We start from the raw sequence: 22,796 nt of genomic DNA on the forward strand, positions 1-22,796 counted from the left end.
ATATATATATATATATATATATATGTGTGTGTGTGTGTGTGTGTGTGTGTGTGTGTGTGTGTGTGTGTGTGTATACATATGTACTTTAAGTGTCTGAACCTATTTACTACATACAAACAAACATGATAATAAGACTATGGCCCACACTGCTGTTCTTCATTCATTGAAGAGATAAATTTTTTTCCTTCATCCAAGTTTCTGTTATTAATTCTTAGTGCCCACAGTTTCCCAACAATTTGTTCAAGATCCTGATAGTAGTTTTTCTTTCTCCTCATCTAAGATATTCTGGACCCTCTAAACAAGGAATAGAGAACAGCTGTAGTGAGAAAATTCTACCCTCAGTAGCTAATGCAAACAAGAGAAACAACTTCACTAGATCATATCCTGGTCTTTGTCCCAACTTTCCAGCAATCTTGAGTCATCCCTTAGCCAGCTGGTTCCAGTTCTCTCTCCTCATGCCGGTTCAAATAGCCACTCTTGCCAGATCCTCTGTAAAGCACGTTTGAAAATACAAAGCCAGCGTGTATAACACAATAGCTACAATTTGCCAAGTATCAGTGTATTTGGCACACAAAAAAAACCAAAAACCAAAAACAAAACAGGCACAGCCTATAAGAAGCATAATATCTAGGAACAAAAACCCAACAATTCATATTAAGGGAGATATCTTGTATTCAATCCTAATTTCATCAAAGGTTTAACCTGATTATAAAAATCTGTTCTGGAAGAAATTTCCCAAAAAGTGAAGAAAAGAGCAAAAAGAAACTATTAAAATAGTGTTATTAACACTCATTACACTTGACAACCACCAGGGAGCATGTGTTTAGACATCTATGTCCTGTCCCATTTCATAATGATTGTGTATGTATGTATGTATGTATGTATGTATGTATGTATGTATGTACTCTTTTCTCATATAATACATGCCCACTGCAGCCTCCACTCCCTCCACTCCTGTCATATCCCCCAACCTCCCCTCTGCCCCAGGTTCAATCTTACTCCATCCCCCTTAAGAAAAGAGAAGGCCTCCAGAGAATATCAACTGAACATGGTAGAAGGAAATACAATAAGAACACCCACAAGCCCTCATACGAAGGATAATTATTTTACTGAGGACAGAGTAGTTACCTTTCTGTATCTGCTGTCTGTGTCTCTACTTATTTGTCTCAAATTCTCTATTGACACAGCCACGCAACCCAGCTTGAAAACCATCTAGCAAGAGAGATTGTGTTGTAAAGAGTCTTGCATAAGCAGTGCGCATGCATATAGTCTGTTAAAAAACCAGGAATGAACTGGGAACTTGTCTTGGAACTGAAAGTAAAGAAATAACCAAGATCCTATAAAGAACATCTCATGTAGTAGAAACAAAAAGGTCAAAATAGATGAAAGTAACCAGAGGGAAAAGACAGGTTCTAATAGTTGCTAGAGCTTCTCTGCAGGCTGAATTAATAAATTCATGAAACCAGTGTAACACTTCATAGTTATGAAGTAGAGAGCCTCTGCTTTCTTCAGTTTTGTAGCCCTTGTCTCTACCTATTAAACAATGGAGACAGAGGGACAACAGGCTGCTTTCTTAAGAACGCTGAGGCTCTCAATCTGAAGTGAATTAAAATTTGTTTGGAAAAACCCAGGGGAATGTGCTGAGCAGGGGAAGACTAGGGATGGCAGGGAAAGAACACCATGCCTCTTGTTATAGCTACAACCTGGATGGTCCTCCACAATGATCCACTGTGTGTGGAATTATGTTAAAGAAGAAGGAGAAGCTGCCTCTCCACACCCACTTCTGGCGGGCATTTGTAAAACCAGGAAAACCACTTCCTGGCAGACAGCTTGTCCTCACTTTCTGTTCCATCAGGCGTTCTTGGCCACTCTGTATATGAAGACACACAGGGCATGCTTCCAGTTGCCATACTTGTCTAACAGGCCCACTGTCATAAATTAACACAGATGTGGCAACTTCAAACAACTGAAGTTTCTTTTTCTTACAAGCTAGAAGTCTGAAATTGAGCAAAACCACACTTCTTCCCTCAATGACTCAGGAGGAATAGGCATACTTTGGTAGTTTCTCAGAATCTCTGAGCTTGTGACCCATCAGTGTAGCCTCTGATTCAATCTTTGCATCTCCTTCTCCCTTATGGATGTCCTCTGTGGGTCTTCTATGAGGACATTTGTAATTGTTGGCATTGGTGCTCACCTAGACAATCCATGATGGTTACAGTATTCTTCTATTGATGATTTTTTTAAAGACCACATGCCAAAGAATAGTGCATTCACAGACTCTAGGGATATCAGCATAGATGTTTCTTTTGGAGGTTGGAGTTACACCATTTAGCATGAATTATTATTTTATTGGGAACAGAGTAGATATTTCCTTATATCTGCTGTTCATGTATTTGCCTTTTTGTCTCAAATTCCCTATTTAAACAGGCATGCAAACCCAGATTGAAAACCAGATAAGAGACATTGTTGGTGGGAAAAGTCTTGTATGAGCAATGGTAAAGTTAACAAGTGTGTGTCAAGCAAAGGTCACAGTAAGGAAGAGTGGAGGGGCATCAAAGCAAAAGTCTCTGCAGGCCTTGCTCTCCTGCTTTGCTTCCTATTTCTAAGTACAGCTGTAACAGATGGCAGCAACCGTCTTCTAGTGTTTGGTATCAGCTTCCCTAAGCTCCTATGATCTGCCATGCTGTACTCTGAGCCAGAGACGGGAAAAGAGCTGCTCATTCTGGTCCTACATAAACCTCATTTTCCTCATGTCCACAGCATCTGTGCCAACTCTGCCCTGTACCAGTCCTGATCTCACCAAGGCCTAACAACTCTCATGATCACAATTTCCCCATGTAGCTGCCAAAGCCAAATCAAAATGCCAGTGCAAAGAGCAGTCTTCACTCACCAACGTCCTCGTCCATGTGTCCATACACATGTGAAGCATGCACAGATTTGCACATACGTGTGCACACAAGCATACACACATACAGACACATACATATATTCACACACAAGCACACATACACACATGTATACACACACGCTGCCTTTTCGCTTGGCTAGCAACACAATGGGAATGCAAACACGCTGTGAATGTAGCCTTTCTCGGTTGGCTTCCCAGATGGCTCAAGTTCAATAGATTTTTCCCCCTGATTTCCTCAGCTTCTCTTAGCAAGTGCTAAATAGCCATTATGCCTTTTCCTGAACATTGAGATTCATCTGCAGGCACTAAACTGTCTCCAAAGTGCTTCAATTTTGCATGAGCACTAAGCTGGGAACTGGGATACATTACCAAGAGCTGAAGGCCCAGATCATTAGAAAGAGCATGTAAATCCTCTGAACCAGAAATAAAAAGTACAGAGATTTCCTCTGTGAAGTCCCAACTGCAGCTTTATGTAAAACACGAACCTTTGGCAAGACTTCTTGTGGCCCCTTTCACCTTCTCAACTTTACTTTAGCTTTTTTTTTTTAATGTTGTCTTATGGTTTATGTTTTAACCAGTAAGCTTTCTATCAAGGACAGCAGAAATAGTAGAGATCCTCCAACACTATTGGAGCCCAGGTCCCTTCGTCTTAATAGAGATGGCATTTCAAGGGATTGCTAGGAGTTCACAACAAACCTGAAACCCTTCTGGGTAGCAGGAAACTCCGAGAGAGGATGAAGTGGCACGAATAAGATAGATCTAGGAATATGAATTTTAGTTACAAAGTTGTAGAATGTAATGAGCACATGAAAATTATCAAGGAGACAGTAGTGTTTATATTGCCATTTCAATAGCTCCATTTTGGCTATACTCTAACCTTAGTCTTACTTGTATATTTCAAGGGGCACACATGTTTCTTTGTATATTATATGTGCTTTCGACTCTGCTTTACTTCCTGTCTCCTCATCATATCACCTTGCTAGAGACAAGCATGTGCTTTAAAGAGGGTAGCAGTGGAGAGCTAGAATCATGAAAGTCCCATAGATTTGCCTACCATTAAGATGAGTTCCTAGGCAAATGGATGCACCTGGAGGGCATCATCCTGAGTGAGGTAACACAATCACAAAGGAACTCACACAATATGTACTCACTGATAAGTGGATATTAGCCCAAAACTTAGGATACCCAAGATATATAATACAATCTGCTAAACACATGAAACTCAAGAAGAATGAAGACCAAAGTGGAGTCACTGTACCCCTTCTTAGAATTGGGAACAAAACATCCATGGAAGGAGTTACAGAAACAAAGATTGGAGCTGTGACGAAAGAATGGACCATCTAGAGACTGCCATACCCAGGGATCCATCCCATAATCAGCTTCCAAACGCTGACACCATTGCATACACTAGCAAGATTTTGCTGAAAGGACCCTGATATAGCTGTCTCTTGTGAGACTATGCCGGGGCCTAGCAAACACAGAAGTGGATGCTCACAGTCAGCTATTGGATGGATCACAGGGCTCCCAATGGAGGAGCTAGAGAAAGTACCCAAGGAGCTAAAGGGACCTGCAACCCTATAGGTGGTACAACATTATGAACTAACCAGTACCCCGGAGCTCTTGAATCTAGCTGCATATGTATCAAAAGATGGCCTAGTCGGCCATCACTGGAAAGAGAGGCCCATTGGACACACAAACTTTATATGCCCCAATACAGGGGAACACCAGGGCCAAAAAAAAAAAAAATGGGAATGGGTGGGTAGGGAAATGGGGAAGAGGGGGGAGGATATGGGGGACTTTTGGGATAGCATTGGAAATGTAATTGAGGAAAATACGCAATAAAATATATTTAAAAAAAGATGAGTCCACAATATAAGACCTTGGATTTATGAAATAGATCAGTCATAATGGAAATGTTGATCCCAGTCATCATTTGGCATTTCTTTGGCAGTAGAGGATTTTAAACAGTTACAAACATTTTGTTGTATGCCACACACACACACACACACACACACACACACACACACACACACATATATATATATATATATATATTCAGAGTTATAAAGGAGGCTATGTTACAAGCCTGATCTATAATTACTACTCCTTTATTCTCTAGATGCATAGACTAAGTAAAGGTATCTTTCTTAGGATTCTGAGAGTAAACATGTACACTGGATGTACCCTTATGATTAGATACAGAAGCTTATTATTTATCTCTGAGTATATTTCCAAGGACATTTATTAACCACCAATTTATTCAACCATGCAGAAGTAAGTGGAACCTGACAGTAGTATAGCTAAAAAGGAATATAATTGGATATGACATATGCACATGCCATCTTGCAGATAAAAAGAAAATTATAGATGAATAATATGCATATAAATGTACACAGGAATGATCTAAGCATAAACATGCTGGATGTGATATTTCCACTTTATGCTGAATTCCAGCTGTGTTTCCAGCAATTTGTACATATGAATGAGACTGAATGCTCCTATGCAGTAATTTCCCTTAATAAAAACATTGAATCATGATGCACTGTAATCTTTATTGATGTTAGAATCATTAATCATGATTCCACATCTTACAAGTGTGCCTACATGTATTAAATAGTTTGCATTCATGTTCTTCCTCTGGAAATTGTTTAGCCACGGTTACATGAATGTATCTTTTGAAGAGAATATATTTGTATGTATATATACATACATGCATGCATACATACATACATACATACACCCATACACACACACACATTTATATAAAAGTGGAGAACAAATTTTGCCTGGAAATATAAGCAGACAAGTGACTGAAGCTGCCTGTTCAGTAGTCAATATTATGTAGTTATATAAACATCTCAGGGAATTGGAGTCGGGGTGGGATGCCATCACTTTATTTCCATTTTCTTTCTGGTGCTAGAGTGGAAGTAACATGATGATATTACAAGTTGCAAGCAGTATTCAATAACAGGTATTACTCTTCTGTTCTCTCACGTTTAAGTTATCTGTTACAACAACATCTAAAGGTGTTTGTAGTAAAAGAATGATAATGGTAACCAAACACAATGGAAGAATGTCTCACATTTCAACATTCATATACACACACACATATATAACTGTAGAAGTAGCTTCTTTTCAAGATTTCTCAGGTTCTGCTCAAATCTCCTATGAAGCATACTTGGAAAGAACATCTATTGCATCAGCTTAGTTTAAAAAGTTTCAGAACACAGAAATCTGGCGCCATCCATGCTCAAGTTTATCTGTGGTACCAGCCAAAGCCAGGCTTTCTTCCTATTATTGTAGAATACTATCTTCCTATATTAATTCTGTCAGTAAAGACTTCACGCTATAGGAAACAGTAATACTATTTTCATTGTGATTTCATGAATAATGATATATCAACATTGTGATTTCTTTAAAACTAAAACCATTCTTGTCCTCTAAGAACAGCCTTATCAATTATAGTATAGAAGGACCTCTCATTCTTTCTCATGTCCAAGTCCCATCCCCTTCATGTTGGTCTGTGCCATTTCTCACCATTGGTGAAAGGAATAGTGTTATTGCTCTGTTAAAGCCATTGAGAGCAAATGTAAACACACTCTGCTCTTAGAGGCTTTGTGAAGGGTGGGGGGTGGGGGGACAAAGCTTCTCAGATAGAAGCTGTTAGGCTTCCAGTGATGTTCAAATCAGGGGGATGGTTTAGGAAATAATGAAAGCATTCTAGCATCTAAAAACACGTTAGCTAACTCACATTGTATTTACTACGCTGAGAACTTTACATACCCAACTTTGTAGCAACTCACTGACTGGGGAATTCAAATGGCATCGCCCTTTGGAAGAAAGCTAGACTAAATAAGGCAAAGGACGTCCCCCAAAGTCACACGTTTAGTTAATAGAAGAACAGAAGATTTAGCCATATCTCTTCCAAGCTGTATACTCTGTAACAGTTCATACACAGTAATTAAAAATAAGCTTTACCAACAAGTCTGCATCAGTATTATCTTCTCTATGTATCTAGTCTTAAAACTTGTTGACCATAATCTAAATATGGAAGATCAAAATATATGCAATGGGATCAGCAGAACAACAAAAGGATGTTTACATTATTAATAAAGAAAATATGAAGAAGCACATTATATGTAGTGGTGGTGTTTTCAGTAAACCAGCTTTCCCTCTCGAATGATTAAAAAGGCTTTCAGAATATAGGGATATTTGGGAAATATCAGAACACATAGTGATCTCTCATTTCCTGCAACAGTAAATAAATAAATAAATAAATAAATAAATAAATAAATAAATAAATAAATACTGGGGTTGTTAAGCTCCTGTTCAGGTTGATATTGTCCTTTTTGGATTTAATGAGTTATAATTGTGTTATTATAGTTCTTTTAAAAAGGGAGATGAAAAGAATATTTTCACTACATTAAATCTGATTTTCTCAGCAGTTACAGAACAGGATGGAGGCTATAAAGAGTGAAATGCCTGCCATATCCAAAGTTTAAATTAAAGGATTTATTTTTCATTTTTCTGGCTAGGTTGAAGTTATGTAACCACTATGATGAGTAACTATTCCTCCTCACCTCTAAAGTATAATGGCATATCTCTTATATAGATATCTAACAATATCCTTGGGGAATGTTTTCTCATTAATCAATCTTTTTTACAAGCCTTTACTATGTTCTGGGCATTATCTGAGACCTGATACAGCATGTAACTGAGACTGTTACCACTGTGGTACAGCAGGAAAGTGGAAACTCTAGAAGTCTTGACTCTACTCACTTACTTATAATCTCTTTTAAATACAGTTTGTGTATCCTGCCCATAATTATTCAGAACTAGCCTACTCAGAAATTCCAATCTGGAGTCTGAATGTCCTGCCTTCCATGTATTATTGGATAGGGACGTAAAGAATCAGGGATCGGTGTGAGCACATTTCCATTCCCCATGCAAGGGAGTAGCCCTGGACGTTTGAGTGGTTATACCTCCAAGGACTGGAAAAATTCCAGAGGGCTTGGCTGAAAGCAGAAATCTTTAAAAATCACTTCATGTCTGGTACCAAACTGCATTTCTCATTCTATTGACATCTTTTTCTTACAACCCAGCAAGATTAAAATAAACAAACAGAAATTTTCATTTTATGTTGGAAAAATCAACCCTTGATAGCTTTAAGATTTACCAGAAGCTAGATACAAATACAGAACAAAATTTCTTTTCTTACCCACATTAATCCCTACATTGGGTGTTTGATAGGAACTCATTCCATTGCAGAAACTTCAAGCTGATATGTTTTTTAAAAATCCTCAAATTCTACAGTTTCTTCCTTTAAAGCTTTATTAAGAATAGAAATCATGCTGCTTTCAAGAGAAACAAACCTGCCACCCCCATGACAGTGTGTGGAGTCTGGACTGTTAGAAGTAGGTGTTACTCAAGTTGGCTGCTCTTACTCCTTGTTTTTAAGCCATTTGGAGTAAGTGCAGAATGAAAGGCCAGCAGGGCAAATGATTATTACTTCTGATGCACACGCGTGTTTTCCATTATCAGTGATTTCAGACGGTCACCAAACAAACAAACAAACAAACAAACCACCAGCTCTCAATCCTTCTGATAAATCACTTAATGCAGAGGGATAGATCTGAAACTACTTTGTAATAATTAAAATGAAAATTATTGAAATTCTCTTCATGACAAATAACTAGTAAGCACAGATTAATCTTTCTAAAGCATGTGCCATTTTTGAAAATGTCATTTCATCTATTTATAGTTTCCAGTCTTCGTGTTCCACACAGCACACATTGCAGGCTGTTGTCCAAAGCTCACCATGAATCTGTCTTCTGTCTCATTCAACACTCACTTCTTTCCACAGCCCATGTGAGCTCCTCTACATGTAAGGGTCAGTTTGTTTTATCATCTGTGCTCTTCCCCTTCATGCCATTCATCCTGGATTGTCTTATATCCCACCCTATACCCTTGTACCAATCATGCTTCAATGACAATCTCAAATGCTCCAAGTCTCCATTGTCCCCACGGTCTGTCTGAGTCATTTGCCCTATCTTTCTTCTAAGAGCTTTCAAATTTTCTAAACTCTATTCATTCTTATTAAGTAGATCAATATAGACAATACTACATAGAACCACATTGTAAGCCATAGTTAGATGAGCTCTGTGCCTGTGTTAACTATTGGGTTTTATGGTTTAAGTATCTTGGAGAAAAAGTATAATTCATACAAAATATACTTTTTTCCTGCTATTAAAATTAGATGTTTTTTTGTCACATAGTATATCCTGGTTATAAATTCCTCTCTCTAATCCTCAACATTCCTTCTACCTACTCTTTCATGCAGATCGACTCCATACTCCATTTCAGTTTCTCATTAGAAAAGAGAAAACTAGATTTCTAAGGGAATAGCACAGAATATTAATATACTATAACAAAAGCTAACATATCAAAATTGGACAAAACAAACAAATAGATGGAAAAGAGCCCAGGAAGAGACCCACTTATTCACACACTCAGGAATCCCATAAAAGCACTAACCTGGTACAGAATTATGCAGGTCTTATCCATGCTGCCTCAGTTTCTGTGAGTTTCTTCAAATGTTAACCATGTTGATTTAGAGGGCTTTGCTTTCCTGGAGTCCTTCCTCCCCTTGACTCTTGCACTCTTTTTGCCTCCTCTTCACAGGATTTCCTAAGCCCTGAGGAGGGATTTGATGTAGACACCCCATTGAGGTCTAAGTGTTCTAAGATTATTCGTCCTCTGAATAATGTCTAGCTGTGGGCCACTATATTTGTTCCCCATGAGCTGCAGGAGGAAACTTCTCTGATGATAGCAATGACCCATGAGTGTGGTACACTGGTTCTCAACCGGTGGATTGTGATCCCTGTCACATATCTTGCATATCAGATGTTTACATTGTCATTTATAGATTTATAACTACCAAAATTACAGAATGAACTGGCAATAAAAATAATTTTATGAATGTAGGTCACCTCAACATGAGAAACCTGAGAAAGGGTTACAACGATAGGATGGTTGAGAACCAGTGGCATAGTAGAAGGGCATTAGGAATTATTTGCCGCATTTTGGTGTTTGTTCTAGAAGAGTGGCATCTGTTCAGATGCCTGGGTTGTTAGTCTCAGGTTCTGGGACAGCCAAGTAGTGCTGAGTATAAGTTATATTTCATGAGATGGGCATTAAATCAAACCAGATATTGTCGGTCATCCCCACAATTTTATACCACCATTATACTAATATACTGTGCAGGCAGGATGCCACTGTAGATCAAAGGGTTAGTGGCTGGCTTGGTGTTTACATTTCTCTTTTGTTAGCATACATAGTTCCTTCCTGTGCCAAAGATACTAGCACATAAAACTGAAGGCTAGATGTAAGTACCAGTACAAGTTCTGAGTTTTTAATGAGTTATGTAGGTGTTGTCTTCCCCAACAGAGCCTTGCTCTTAGATTGTGGAGAGCAACTTTAGTATGGCAAAAGCTGACTTTTACCAACAAGGAAAATATATGGAATCCAATCTTGACACTAGAAGCTTCATTTGGTGACAAGACATGGCCAGTTGAGTCTCCCCATTATTTGGCAATATCAGTTATACCCCATCTATGTATATATATGGCAGCTGCATTGTATTAGGTTTTTATACTACCCTTCAAAGGGCACTCAATTTTAGTTGCTCTCTCCATATATCCTCTTGTAGATTTTAAATGGCAGAGCTTCTGAAAAATGCCTTCAATGTACTCACAGACATATTGAGAAACAAATCTCTGCAGTAATATCTGGACCATCCTAGGAATTATATAGGCCTTTCTGGATCATATTAGTTCTGCTTTTGATTTTTAAATAACCATTCATACTCTTTCTCATAAAGGCTGTCATAATGTAGAATCCCACCAATTGTGTCAAGAGCTTGATTGTACACCCTTGTCAACACTTATCTTTTGTCATTTGTAAACAATGGCCATTCTATTCCTGGTGAGGGATAGCTCATGTTTTAATATGATTTTCATTTAGCAGTATTTATGATGCTGAGTTAATTTTCATATAATTGGTATTCTTATGTCTATTTTCAAGAAATGCCTGTTTAAGTCATTTACTTAGTTTTTTCTTATTGTTATTGTTTTTTTATTGTTCATCTTTTTAACCAGGTTACTTTTTCTTGATAGTTGAGTTCCTTCTATGATTGGGATGTTAAACTCTTATTACAAAGCTTTTTATTTCATGAAACCCTAGTTCCCTACTTTTGCTCCAGTTGCATGAATATCTGTGCCTGGTTTTGTAACAGTAATGTTGCCCTGATTTTTTTCTGCCAGGCTGTAAGTTTGAGTCGTAGTTTTAAACTTCAATTCATATTGAAATGGTATAGATATATGGTGTCTACCTAATAGGTGGTATGAGAGCCTGCTTTCAATCTTTGATTATATAAGAATTTGATTTTATTATCATGAAGAATACTCATTCAAAAAAGAATAGTCATTCATCATTTTCTATTTTTTGCATCTGTATTGAAAGCCAAATTGACTACGGAGGCATGAGTTTGCTTCTGCCTCTCTGCCCCCTTTGGCTGGTTTGTCTGTTCATGCCAGGACCATGCTGTTTTTATTGCTGCGATTTTGCAGTATACTTGGGAGTTTATTGTATTTCTTCATAGATCTCATATCTTCTTTGGTCCTATATGAATTCTAGGATTGTAGTCTTCCTTTGTTAAAACATAGCATTGCTGTTTTGATGAAGAGTGCATTGGATGTGTAGATTATTTTAGGAGTATGAGTATTTCGCCAACATTAATCCATCTAATCCATGAGTATATGCTATCTTTTTAGTCATTTGTATTTTTTTTTCATTAATCTTGTGTAGCTTCTCTGTAGAGCTATTTAAGATCATGTTAAATACTTTCTTTTTTGTTTGTTTTACAAGTATTGTAATTGAGCTTGCTCACTTCATGTTTCTAGGTTGATGTCAATGTATAGGAACAGCACCGATTTGTACGTATATGTGTGTGTGCTGTGTGTGTGTGTTAATTTTCTATCTTTAAAACTTTAATGAATTTGTTAACTAATCCAAACAGTTTTTATTTTTTTATTTTTTTTTAATTTTTAATATTTTTATTACATATTTTCCTCAATTACATTTCCAATGCTATCCCAAAAGTCCCCCATAGCGCCCCCCACTTCCCTACCCACCCATTCCCATTCTTTTGGCCCTGGCATTCCCCTATATTGGGGCATATAAAGTTTGCAAGTCCAATGGGCCTCTCTTTCCATTGATGGCCGACTAGGCCCTGTGGTAGGGCCACAGGCCTCATCCGGCCGGACCAGCACCAGTGTAGCTAGAGCACAGGGTCGGCTGACACCCGCCAGCTACCCACGACCCCCGCCACAGGATTTTGAGACTGCTGGTGAGTGGAACACAGCTTCTGCTCCAGTCCAATCACGCGGGACCTGAGACTGCTTTGGTTGGGGAGGCAGAAATCCGGCCTACGTAGGGCCAAACAGTTTTTAAGTGAAATCTAGAATTTTCTATATGCAAGAGAATGTTATTTTCTAAGATAAGAGCAGAACTCCCTTTGTTTCTTTTTCTTGCCTGATTACTCTGGTAAGCATGATCAGTCAATACTAAGTTAAACAAAAGTGGTGAAGATGATTGTCTCTGTCTTGCTCCAGGCTTTAGAGCCAATGCTTTCAACTCTCCCTGTAAGAATGATGTTATTTGAGTGTTTATCAAATGTATCACTGTATTATATTGCACTGCGGTCATTCTCTGTCTCACTTATGTGACCACTATTTTGAACCATGAATGAATGTGAGCTTTTAAAGGACCTTTCCATACTGTGATGATCAGAAAATTCTTCCCTTCATTTTGTCACTCTGACATACCACAATGGTTGATCTGTGAATGATAAGGTTTCCTCCCATGTGAGAAAAAAAAAAAAAAACCTTCTAAATAGTAGTATGTGATCCTGTTAGTAGGCTATTGAACAAAGCTCCCTAGTATTTGGAGGAATTTCACATCACGTCCACCTCAGTCATTGACATCTCTTTTTGTTGTGCTGTCCTTGCCTAGTTTTTATTTAAGGACAATGCTGGTCAGGTAAAAGGAATATGAGAGAGCTCTATCTTTAATTTTGTAGGGATTTTGAAAAGAACTCTTCTTTGCTCTTTAAATATTTGGCATCATCTAGCAATGAAACCACCATTCTCTGAGTTTTTTTCGGAGGGAGATTGTTTATTACTGAGTCAATTTCATTACTCATCATTGGTCTGTTCAGATTTTCTGTCTCATCATGACTCAACCTTTTTAGGTTTCTATTTCTTAAATTCATCTTCATCACAAGGAAAGTAATATTAGAAAAATTACAGTCATAATAAAGTTAACAAACTACTGTTTCAATTCAACAGTGCATAAGTAATTTTATTTACATTAGTCTACTCCTACTGAATGTTATATTAAAATTTATAGAAAATGTCTCAAAAAATAGTTAATTGTGTTTACAGGGCCTACCATTCCTGCTATCATTTAATGATTATCAAATAACTTTGTCTAATATAAGGACAAAGTACCTTGATTGTGAAGTTCTGCCCTTCAAGTTACCACAGTTTCATGACTACACTGAAAGGTAGAGGCTGTTGGAACAACTAACAAATTTTAACATAGATATCCTTTTAAACAATGACAAGGGTTTTGTGATTTAATTTACATTAAGGCATTTAGAGCTGGCATGTTTCATATTTCAGATCATATCAGTGAAGACTAATAGGATTAGGGCCTGAGAAGGAGACCACACTAATTCAATAAAGCATTGTAATGCATTGCAGAGCACTACTACCTGCAAATCTGCATTTCCCACCAGCTCATGGCCTAACTGTGAATGTCCTGGAATGAGATTTGTCAGGCTCCTGCAGCTCTGTTTCCATTACAGGAGTTGCTAGGGGAAGCTAAATTGGCAAGCCTGCAGGATACGATGTCTCAGAACTTCCTTTTGCAATAGAAAAGATAAAGTCATTGTAAGGAATAAGAAGTGCAGCCCAGGCACACATAGCCCCAAAGTCTGTTTGCTCATGGGCTCAGTGAAATATATGGAGTGCATCACAGATACGGATGGATGACAATGAACATTATGGTGCCAACCAGATACTATTGTGGCTCATAGAGGTCACAGAAGGGTAAGACTATTGATTAATTTTCCTCCTAGGACTCCACATAGAGCCTTCTGTTATGAAAGACTGCTAGTAAGGAAGAAGTATCCATGTTGGTACAACCTTCATGTCTTTTCTTATGATTCAAGTGTGTGATGTCTTCAGCAATAGGGTATCACCATCACATTCTGGAGGATAACAAAGAATGTAGGTTATGGCCTATCATGTTCTTAGGAGAGATCTATAGGACCCCACTGGTCAACATCTCAAAAATAACTTATCAGTACCTGGTACTGGACTTTTCATATAACAACCTGTGGTGCCTGGGAGAATAATGTCTCCCTGTCATTTCATAGCTCCATCTTAAACACTTCTTAAAGATCTTTAGCTCTATCTTTCCATATGCTCTCTTGTTTACACTGCCCTTTCATCCTTTCCCCCATCTAATTCTTCCTGTATCATCATTCTCAGTCCACCTATATATTTGCTGCATTCTATCCCCAATTCCATGTGAAGTCTCTTCACTGATTTCCTAAACTCTGGAGCACTACAGTTTAAACACATATATCTGAAGATTCAATCTAGCATCCACATGTCAAAGAGAATAAGCAGTGTTTGTCTTTCTAGATCCAGTTTATCTCACTTGGAATGATTATTTCTACCTCCATCCATTTACCTGTGAATTACGTAGCTGCATTTTTCTTTATAGCTGAATAATGCTTCATTGTATAAATGTACTACATTCATTATCCATCCATTAGTTGATGGCTATCTAGGCTGTTTCTGTTTCCTGGCTGTTATAAATGAAGTAACAATGACCATGAATGAGTGTCTCTGTAGTGGGATGTAGAATCCTCTAGAAATATGTCAAGGAATGATCCAGGTGGATTATACTGTGTTATAGTGTGTTTATAGCTTTTGAGGCACTTCAACACTGATTTCCATCGAGGATACATGAGCTTGCACTAGAATCAACACTGAATAAGTATTCTTTCCCCTGAAAACATGCCAACATTTACTGTTTGTCTTAGTTAGGGTTTTACTGCTGTGAAGAGATACCATGATCAAGGCAAATCTTATAAAGGACATTTAATTGGGGCTGGCTTCCAGGTTCAGAAGTTCAGTCTATTATTATGAAGGTGGGAGCAGGGCAGCATCCAGGCAGGCATGATGCAGGCAGAGCTGAGAGTTCTACATCTTCATCTGAAGACTGCTAGTGGAAAACTGACTTTCAGGCAGGTAGGATGAGGGTCTTAAAGCCCACGCCCACAGTGACACACCTACTCAAACAGGGTCACACATTTTAAAAGTGCCACTCCCTAGACAAGGCATATACAAACCATCACACTGTAATTTTTTTTGTCTCAGCTATTCTGACTAGAAAAATATGAAAACTCAACTATGCTTAATTTTCTCTTCTCTGAGCATTTAAAATATATGTTTCATCCATTTTTTTCTCTTCTTTAGTTTTTGAGAGAATTTTTTTTTATATATTCTGGGTACTATCTTCCAGATGTATAGCTGTCAAAGATATTTTTTTCCCATTTTGAAGACTTCCTCCTCAATTGAATTATCATGCCTTTTGCTGTAAAGAAGCCTTTTTCTCTCAAGAAATTCTGTTTCTCAACTGTTGCTCCAAATGCTGCTGAAACTGGTGTCCTGTACGAAAATTCTTTTACTATGCCTATGAATTGAAATATCCTTCTCCTTTAACAGATTCAGGACATCTTGTCTTCTGCTGAGGCCCTTGATCCATTGGAGCTGACGTTTATAGTGCATGAGAGACATGTCTAATTTTGTTCTTCTACATTTAGCTATCCAAATTTACTGGCACCATTTGTTAGACAGTTGGCTTTTATCCAACATATATTTTTTATTTTCTTTGTCAAAATCATCTAGCAGTATGGCAATGAGATTACAACTGGGTACACAATTCTATTCAGTTGATTGATATATTTGTTTTCTATGTCAGTTACCATGCTGTTCTCAATGACACTTCTGTAATATAACACGATGTCAGGGATTTTAATAGCTCCTATAAGATTATTATCCTTTACAATTGTTTTGGCTATCCCGAGTCTTTGGTGGTTCATGTGAGCTTTAAATTTAATTTTTTTTCATTTTTTGGTGAATAATTGTTTTAGAATATTAATTCTGAAACTGCTGAACCCATAAGCACGATATTGGTATGCTAAAAATGTTTTTATAATATTAATGTGACCAACCCATGAACACTAGTGATCTTTCCATCTACTGTTATTTTAACTTTTTACATTTAATCATTTTTTATTGAAAATAGATTTTTTTTCATGCATTATATTCTGATTATGGTCCTGTTCCCTCTACTTGTTACAGTTCCTCTTCTCCTCCTCATCCTTCCAAGTCCATATCCTCTCTGGCTTTTTTCTCATTACAGAACAAACAGGAATCTAAATCAGACAAAACAAACAAATGAACAGAAAAACAAAGAGCTAAAGAGAAAGCACCAAAAATACCTATGTATATATATAAATAGAAATACACATTTGCAAAAAAAAGTTCCATGAAAACACAAAACTCAAAGACATATAAACAAAAACATGTAGAGTAAAACAAAACAAAACAAAACAAACAAACAAACAAACAAAACCTGACAAATCCTTATGAGACAAGAAAATCTCCAAAAATAGTTTTGCTTTGGCCATCTAATTCTGGGCAGAGCACGTGGCTTTAAGGGAGCTTTGTATGCCCAGTAAGAATCCATTGGAGAAAACTAATTTTTCCTTTGCAAGTATTTCCAATTGAATATAGCTTCTGAGTTAGGGATATAGGGTTGTGTGTACTTCCCGTCTAAGCCCTGGGATCCCAGACCTGTGTTTACACTGTGCGAGCTGCCTCAGTCTGGGTAACTTCATATGAGCCTTGTTTCTTTTAAGCTCTCTGTCCCCTATGGCTTTTAAATTTTCTCTATCTTCTGCCATAGGATTCCATTAGCTATGTGGGAGGGAACTGATAGAGACATCTCATTTAGGACTGAGTCCTCTAAGGTCTCATATGCTCTGCATGTTGTCTAGCTAAGAGTCGCTATATCTGTTTCCATATTCTATAGGAGGAAGCTTCTTTGATGAGGGCTGAGCAAGATACTGATCTATGGTTATAGCAGAATGTTTTTAAGGGTCATTTTGTTGCTATGTTTTTAGAATAATAACAGTCCCCTATGTCCCTGATCTATCTAGTCTCAGGTTCTTGGCCAAAGGAGCAGTGTCACAGATTGGTTCTATCTCATGGAGTAGACTTTAAATCCAATCAGAACTTGGTTGGTTAGTCACTCGAATTTATTTCTACATTCTCTTAAAGTTCTCAGTATACAAGTTTGTGGGCTCGGGGAGCCCTGGGGAACAAACCCGGAGTCTATGGGGTCAAGGCATACCCATACCCCAAATTATCTCCCTGAGATCAGCAGTAGTATTGCTCCCCACTTGCCCCAAGCCTGTATGACCCAGTGCACATGGCCCTGTGCTGTAAGACCTTTTCCCACTTGAGAAGGTCATACAACCCAGTAGCCAGGTTAAACTTCCTAACCTCTTATAGGGTCATGTCCATCATCACCTGGAATTTTCTCCTTATGCAAATGAGGCACCCCCAGTGCCCTGGCTCAGGCCAATGATGTGCGCTTACCCCAATAGCTCTACTCACCTCGCAAAGGTTTAACTAGCATATGTTCTCCTGAATAAAATGAGCCGTGTCACTTAAGATGCCCCCATAGGTTCTCTCACTAAGCTCACTGCAAGGACATTGAGCTCCCAGGTGTCCTCAGTATCCATTGGTTGTGCTCATAGGCAATTTGCTATGAATATACTGCTACAGAAAGGGAAGTAGAGTCTGAATGGGACTTTAATTTTGTGGGGACTATGAATGGTATTATTTCTCTGATTTTTTTTTCCTAGTATGTTTACTGTTGGTAAGTAGAAAGGCTACTGGTTTTTGTGTTAATTTTGTATTTTACTACTTTGCTGAATGTGTTTATTAGTTGTTGGGGCTGGTAGAGGATTTAGGTTATTTTATATAGCGAGAAATTCATCCTCTGCAAGTAAGGCTACTTTGGTTTCTTCCGTTTCTAGTTGCATTGCTTTATTTGCTTCTTGGGTCTCATTACTGTAGTCAAGACCTCACGTGATCATACTGAACATTAGTGGAGAGTGGGCACCCTTATACTCTTCCTGATTTTAGTGGAAATGCTTTGAATGTTTCTTCACTTACCAAAATGTTGATTATGAACTTTTTGTATATTACCTTTATTATGTTGACATGTGTCTCTAGATTGGCCATAAATATAATCTTGAAGGGATGTTGGATATTTTTTGTCAAAGACCTTTTCTGTACTTAATGACATTGTTTGGTTTCTGTCTTTGATTCTATTTATATATTGGTTTATACTTATTAATTTGTGTGGTATTTTGATACATTGATAAATCTGCAGGATGATTGTGAAAAATTGGTGTAAAACTTTTAAGAATTGACTTATAAAGAAGACCTTTGATACAACTAATTAACAACTTTAGGCTGGGTGATATTTATCCTATCTTTTCACTAATATGACTGAACAAAATACCCGACTTTAGTGAACTTTTATTATATAGTCATTTGATTGGACTACATATCAGGTTTCCATGGGAACATCAGCTTTTAAAATCAATGATATATATTTGTGATCAAACTACTCTAATATGCAGGTTCCATTGTTTTATTTATAGGGTCTCACAAGGAGCTCACTCATATCCATTTGAAACTCCCCATTACCAAGTGCACATTCACACTCATTGTAAATGTTCTTGGTACAACAAACTAATCCTTCTGCTTCCCAAATCACAATGAATCCTATTATAGTCACTAATGACTGCAGACTTCAAACAGCCTGCATCTCTGAGATGCCACTATTAAAGAAAGTGTTGGGAAGCCTTTGATGTTATCAGATGTGATGGAAACTACTCATTTGTATTTGTGTAAATCCTGTAGCCCTCGTCCAACCTCCTAAATAACCTGAAACCTATTTCAAGTTACCAAAGCCTCTTCAAAGCAGTGTTCCTCAGAAGCAATGCTGATGGCATTTCACCTTTCAAGAAGGTTTGTTTCTTGTATCTCAGGACTTCAAGAAGATCTGAAATTTGCTTTCAAAGAGAAAAGATATTACTTTTACAGAAATCACTAGGATCTTGTTTGATGAGCAAAATGTCCCAGGTAATAAAATTATCTGCAGCAATGAAGAAAAAAAAAGTTGTACATAACTGTGCAGCTGAGAGCCTGAGTAACAAAGAAGATGTTAGGTAATCCAGAGCCCTAAGATTTAGATACTTCATGCTACAGTCCTTTCTTATTCTATCATTGACCAAATATTGGAATGTAAAGGCTGTAGGGCAAATAACTGTACACAGCTGTAATTAGCTCAGGCACGCCTGAATGGGGTGTCTGTAAAACTGAAGTCAGCCCTTCGTGTGTGCTGGACTCCAGCGCCCACAGGAAGCCTGGCTCACATAATTCAGAACATTCATACTATGCGTAGCTCCTGTAGCAGGAGGGTTGGTCTGTGGCTTCTTAAAAGGTTTCAGATTTGTGGTTACTAGAAACATTCACGGACCCATTCAGTCTCAAGGATGCACTGTACCCAGTAAAGTTCCACCAGCATTTAATTAGGTTTCCAGTAATCACTTCAAGTAAATGGGAGGGGAATGAAACCTGAGGTTATCATCTCGGGACACAAAATATTTGTATGTGGTTTTAATATCCGTAGCCCATTTGTTGCTGTTCTGTATTTTAGAAAGAGCCATTATAGTTAGAAGTAAATACACACTGTTGGTTTATCAGGCCGTTGGTGACTGTAAATTTCCTGCAACAACTTAAAGGAAGAGTTTTATTTCTAGTAGCTGGACCTCTACATAAAGAGGGCATGTTTTAGCAAGAAAGCAGGCAAAAGCACTAAGTGCTGGAAAGTGCTGAGAAAAAGAAGGTGGATCTTGGGAAAGGAAAATGTGTTTCCTTATTTGACAAAGCTTTCTAGATGTTAATGAGAAAAACTGAAGCAAGATTGGAAAACTGGGACCCAGGAAATATAAAGAAAAGCAGTGATTTTTTTTTTTTGATGTGAAGATTTTTGTATTAGTTAGACATTGAGGGTTATAACTCTGCCGTTTTCACAACTGGCCTGTGAAGTGTTGGACTATGCCATTTACTTGAAATTATCTTTTAAGCTGGCTATTTCATAAATATAAAAATTAATAATCTTCGAACTTTGATTTTATAAACATCCTGCAATAGAGTTTTCTGTTTGGGATCTTTTCCTGTCCTGGATATGTGATACATGCTTTCCTAGGCTTTAATATAATTCAGGTTTCAGAAGATCTAAGGGTTTATTATCCTGAGCTTTTGTCCCCACGGGCAAGAACACGCTCAGGACAACCGGAATCTTCTGTGGCAAAAGCTTTATTGCTCACTTCTTCAGGAGCCAGTGGAGAAGAGAGAGAAAAATGGCGGAGCCCCATCCCTTTTATGGAGGATTGTCCTCTGCCTCGGACGTGTTGCTCCCTGATTGGCTGCAGCCCATCGACCGGAGTTGTCATCACGGTGAAGGCAGAGCACATGGAGTGGAAAACTACCCATGCTACTTGCTTGTTTACTACTTAGAATACGGGTGTCAGCACCATCTTATAATGGCGAATGTGAGGGCGGCTCCTCACAGTTTATGACTCAGACTCCATAAGTTCTTGGTGGAAAATACCATCCATTCCTCCATGGGAAGGTACCTATATTTTTGGGTGCCTATAAATTTCTCTGATATCTCTGAAATGATTTGAATACATCGAGGCATTAGAAAATATTTGGGGTAAACCTTTTCAGATCTCCAGAAGTCATACCTTTTCCTGTCACCTGTAATAAAAGTATTTTTATAAATCATAACACTTTGTAGCTTATTAAGCTCTAAATACACACACACACACACACACACGAATATATAGATATTGCTTATCTCAATTATATAGTCCTCTCTCCATCACATGCTATAAATGGTTTTCTGAAAGAAATCAAAGTTATTAAGCACTATGTACAAGAATTCTCCAATTTAGGAAACACTTTTATTTACTCAGTAGGATTGTTAAAGCCCTAAAACTGGCTGGTCCCATCCCCAAAGGTTCCTATTGATTGAGTCTGGAGAGGATCTGAGAATACACTTTTACCAAAGGCCTTCAAATAATGCCAAGGAAGCCTTTCTAAGAGTCACACTTTGAGAACCATTAGAATCCAAGTGGCCAAACTGGACCCTTTCTAGTCTCTAGTTCCATTTCACACCACTGCTCTCTGTGGCCAGTATTCTGTGGCCTTTTTGAATCCCAAACTCATCACTCTTTATTAATCCACCCTATATGTTGAATAGTTCTCTCCATATAACATAAACAAAGTTATTCCTTCTTATGAGATCCTTCTTAGTAGACTGAGTTCCCTTGCCATTTACTCTTGTCTCCATACAGCTTCTTTGTAGACGTGAACATAATTATTCCCCATTAATAAGTTATATTATCCCACTGTTAATATAACCTTTTAACCATTAATATCATTGGATATGTAAAATTCATTAAAGTTGGATTAATAATCTATCTTATTCACTTTCCACAAGTGCCAAATATAGTATATTTAGCTAACCATTAATATCATTGGATATGTATAATTCATTAAAGTTGGATTAATAATCTATCTTATTCACTTTCCACAAGTGCCAAATATAGTATATTTAGCATAACTGGTATTTGATAAAGTATCAATGGATAATGTTTGGATTGGTGGACATAAAGTTAATAAACAAAAGTGATTCGTCCCATCATTCTTACTGTGTCCATACTTGGCTAAGAGAACATTCCCTTGCTCCATATGGGAGTTCTGCTCTTGCTGTCAGTGAGCACTCCATTCTGGAAATGTGTGCATTCACTCTCTATGTGCACTGGCCGTGACCCACATATATTACTCAGTTAATCTCTCCTGGTCAGTGCATAGAGACACATTGTAGAATGAATCTTTGAAATCGCCTTTAATACCTCAAATAAATTCCACTGAAATTGTAATCCTAGAGCTTTGGTTCAACTTTTGTTAGTCAAGATACAAAACTTGAAATTATTTCAACACTGTAGCTGAAGACCCTTCACTGGGATCTCAGTTAGATTACAATTGCAGAGAAACATGAGCTTCTAAATGATTAGACAGAAAGAAAAAAAAAAAAAAACCTTTTCAAACTCATACATTATTCGTTAATTGAAGCTACAATTTATTTCAATAAAATGATTTACTATTATATTTTAAACATATTTGTTAAAGTGGTTTTGAATTGTCACTGATTTTATAGGTTTAGGTTATTTTATTTTATTTTATTTTGTGTGTGAATTACTATGAAGACTCTTTTGGGAAAATCTATTTCCAGTATCTGAACATCTTAGTCACAACTTATGTAAATAAAATAGAATCTTTAGGAAACAGGAAAGCCAAGATGATACCTTTGCCTGGTAAGAAATCAATATAGAATTAAATAGGAGGAAATGCCATTTTGTGGGGTTATAGACCCATTCCACTTTCATCTTCAGATAAATATTGAAGACTTAAAATAGCAAATAAAGGAATCCATATGTGGAGTACAGTAACTGGAGCTCTTAGAAAGTGATAGGAGAGAGGCAACATCTAGATGGTGATCCACATTATCAATGGGATCCCTGGGGCAGAGGGAGGGA

At 37.6% G+C, this 22,796-nt stretch overlaps 1 protein-coding gene across 2 annotated transcripts in view; it reads left to right on the forward strand.

The window, feature by feature from the left end:
• The window catches only part of Unc5c (unc-5 netrin receptor C), a 351,708-nt gene that overhangs the window by 215,664 nt on the left and 113,248 nt on the right, over nt 1-22,796 (forward strand). The gene's annotated exons all lie outside the window — the stretch shown is intronic.

The sequence above is a fragment of the Mus caroli genome, chromosome 3 (genome assembly GCF_900094665.2).
Source record: "Mus caroli chromosome 3, CAROLI_EIJ_v1.1, whole genome shotgun sequence".
NCBI lineage: Eukaryota > Metazoa > Chordata > Mammalia > Rodentia > Muridae > Mus > Mus caroli.